Source organism: Camelina sativa, chromosome 4 (genome assembly GCF_000633955.1).
Source record: "Camelina sativa cultivar DH55 chromosome 4, Cs, whole genome shotgun sequence".
Classification (NCBI taxonomy): domain Eukaryota; kingdom Viridiplantae; phylum Streptophyta; class Magnoliopsida; order Brassicales; family Brassicaceae; genus Camelina; species Camelina sativa.
Genome location: NC_025688.1, coordinates 17,566,363 through 17,570,531, shown reverse-complemented (window position 1 = coordinate 17,570,531; position 4,169 = coordinate 17,566,363).

Sequence of the window (4,169 nt, the reverse complement as noted above, 5' to 3'; positions counted from 1 at the left end):
TTATTAGTCATTCATCAGATTACTTACAATCAGATTATTGCTGTAGAGATTATTTCCAAAAAAATCTGTATAAAATCGGATAATATCTGTAGAAATTTTAGTTGTTTAGAATGAATATTTCTAAATATCTTATTTTTAATACACTAATTTTTTAGGGACAATTTGCCTACTAACCAAATTCTGGTATATAATTAAGAATATAACATAATAATTCCAAAAATTAAGTAAATAGCATAAGGGGTAGAAATAATTACCAAGTGGGGTTTTGATGGTGGTGGAGGAAGGTGGCCGGAGGTGGCTAAAGGTGGTGGAGTTAGGTGGCCGGCCGGTGTCGGAGGTGGTGGAGGAAGGTGACCGGAGGTGGTGGCCAGCCGGTGACCGGAGGTGGTGGCCGGCCGGTGACCGGAGGTTGTTGCCGGCCGGTGGCCGGAGGTGGTGGTGCGCAGTGGCCGGAGAAAATGCACGGTGGCCAGAGATAGTGAACGGTGGTCGGAGGTGATGGTGGATGGTGGTTGGTGGTGGTAGGAGATGGTGATAAATGGTGGTGATGGTAGAGGTAATTTTGTGATTAATATAGAAAATATAGAGTATATAACAGTTTTATGGTTAGAATAGTTATCAAATGAATTAAAGATTTTTTGTTGGTTATACAGTCAAATTCCTCAATTTTTTATCTATCCTATTTAAATTGTCTTAATTATCTTTATGATTTTTTTTTACTATTTCTAATGATATTCTAGTGTAATTTTTTACAATTTTAATGTTATTTTTATAAATGTACTTCTCAATTAATATAGTAGGATATCTATAACAAAATATTAATAAATTTTTTTGTTAAATGGAAATTTATTGAATAATGTTAAAATCTGCATATTGAGCGGATCCTAATCTAGTGTATATATATATATATATGCCAATAGGTTTAAATAACTAGGGGTATTTTCAAAAATAGAGAACCGAAACCTAAAAAAAAAAGTTATAAAAATTAATTTAACATATTGTAATTGTTTAAAAGAGTGTAAAAATGAAAATGTTCAAGAAAAATGGTATTTTTGAAAACGGTATCTCAAAAGTGCATTTCCAACAAATTCTCAAATAACTATGCACTACACTTTACTACAAGTCAAAGTAAATCTTTTGGTCAATATTTTTATTTTCTAACAATTAACATATTTAAAATTTAATAATCAAAATATTTATCAAATAATGACCAACTAATTTGGTAGAAAGTGACTAATTGTGAACCATTAAAATGTTAATGTTTTGATGACTAATTATAAATATGGTAATTGTCTGATATTATTTTTTTGATGAAAAGTTTTATTTTGAATTATAATAAATGTGTAATAATATGGTAATTGTAAATATGTTCAATGCATAATTATTTAGACCTAATGGCATATATACATTAGTCAATATTTATCAATTTGCCAACACATTAATTCACCACTACAAACCTGTGTAAAGGTGAATATATATATATATATATATAGAGAGAGAGAGACATGTCTTACTCTTCCAAAAAACAAAACTAAAATCTATATCTTGTTTTCTCAAAAAAATGCTTTCAAAGATGAATTTGGTGGTTCTCATGTCGTTCTTGTTCCTTTTTCCATTGTGTTCCTCAAGTAATATTAGAATTTTTTTAAATAATCTAATTGAATAATTTTACATTTTTAATATCAAAGATCTATTATAATTATTATCGATTTCACACTTGTAATCTAATAATATGGTTGCTTATTGAATTCATCTTTTTCTCTTTTAGAGCTTGAAGAGAGCCATGGAAATGGAGTTTTTCACACCGACCAATATTCAGTAAATATGGTAATTAATATCATTAACGAAAATGCATATTTTTCATAGATACTTATTTTCTCTATGATTAATAATCAATATTTTCTCCATTTTCAATCATTTCAAAATAAATATACAATATTTTCAGTCACTTCAACATAGATATGCATATGATAATTATTGTGAAATTTCTCACCAAGCAAAAAAATAATATATGTTGAAGAGAGTAATCCGAAAATGATGGATTATTCAAAAACAAGCTCAAACCCAAGCCGTGATCAGACGATAAATGGATGGGGGCGTCCTGTGCGGTCGCTGCCACCACAGATGAACGATAAGAATCATCAGATAGTAAACCTTTGGGGTCGTCCGGTGCGACCACCGCCACTGCAGATGAACGATAAGAATCATGAGACAATAAATCTTTGGGGTCGTCCGGTGCGACCACCGCCACCACAGATGAATTACAATAATCATCAGCCAATAAACTGGAGTCGTCCTGTGAAACCACCGCCACCACATATGAATTCTAAGAATCATCTGACAATAAATGGTCGTCCTGTGCAACCACCTCTACCGCAAATGAACTATAAGAATCATCAGACAATAAACTTCTGGGGTCGTCCTGTGCGACCACCGCCACCACAGAGGAACTACAAAAATCATGATGATGAAATAAATATCTAAAATATGATAATTAGATGATATGTATAACTGTCCAATTAATTAAATAAAATATTATAATAAACTTTTTCAATTGTTAAAAAAAAAATTATGATAATAATCATGTGACTCAACAAATTTGATGATGCAATGTTTTCCAATATGTTTATTTATCTTTGAGTAATTGTTTTATTCTTTATTAAGATTTTTTTTTTGACAAACTTTCTTTATAAAAAAATTCAAAAGACAATTATCTATAATAACATTGTAAAATATTACACAAAATGCCATCATATTTAAGAAAAAAAGTTAACTCATGAAGGGTATATATGTAATATATATTATATATTATTTCTTATATACATGTATCCAAACAACCTTACAACTAATTTTCTACTATTTCTACAACCAAACACAATTAAGGTTCCATAATTAATAATACAAATGTTTAAAAGATTTTTGTTAATATTTAAAATCATAATTCTTCTATCATATTTGTTTGATTTTTGTTTTAATTGCTATGAATCATCATGTAGTACATAAAATTAATTAAACAATTTGGCATCTAGATAAAGAGGTTTGATCTTTTATAATTTCGAAGTTTTTTTTAATGTTTTCGTCCTAGTTTATTTGTGTTGCTTGTATTTTATTTACAGGAAATCAGGAGGCAGAAAAATATTCGGTCAACTATCAACAATATAGTCTAAATTTTATATCAAAATTAAACTTTAAAAAAATATATATATATTCTAGATTATAAATTCTAAACAGGTAAGACATGAACAAAAAAATAATATATTCTAGATTATATATTCTAGATTATAAATTCTAAACAGGTAAAACCGAACAGTATAAAACCTAGACTATAAATTCTAAACAGGTAAGACATGAACAAAAAAATAATAAAATCTAAATTTTTTAACTCAAACTCTTAAATAAAAATTAAATAGAAACTCATGTGACGGAAAAAAATCGTCTTTGATATAATCATTAAGCATCGTAGAGCAATGTATTTTATTGTTGTCATATGATATAATTGATATTAGCCTATTAGGTACACGATAACTCCTCGTACTCAATACTTTCCAAACCAAAACAAAATAAAGAAAGAAAAAGTGAAGAACATAATCAACATATGGCGAATGTTCAGCAGAGCCAAAGTCAGAATAAATTCTCCAACTTTCAATGGTATGTGTGTCTTTGCATCATTTCTATTAAAGTACTAGTGGGAATATCTCATAAATACAACATATATAGAATAACACTCCTTGTTTATTTATCTTAACTCTTAAGTCATTGAGATAAATCAAGCTTAAATATTCGTCATTCATAAATTTATTTCCATCACAACTAAATCTCAACCACAATTCAATAATTTCACTTCAAACATAATCCCTATATTCAAACTAGCTCACACACATACACTCCATAAACATTGTTCGAGCATGTAGTACGTAGGGTAATTATATTAAAAAGGAAAAAATTAACTAAACTAAACCGTCATCATTTGACGAAACTCATGAAAGTCAAGAACGCCATTACCATCAATATCGTAAAATTTTATCATGGCTTCACACTCTCCGTACGTTCTTGATTCCCCTAACTTCACAAGCATCTTTTGCAAACCCTTTGGTGTTATGCATCCTGATCCTTTCTCCACCTCGAACATCTCGAACGCCGTCTTCAACTCTCCGCCACCGTCACCGTCA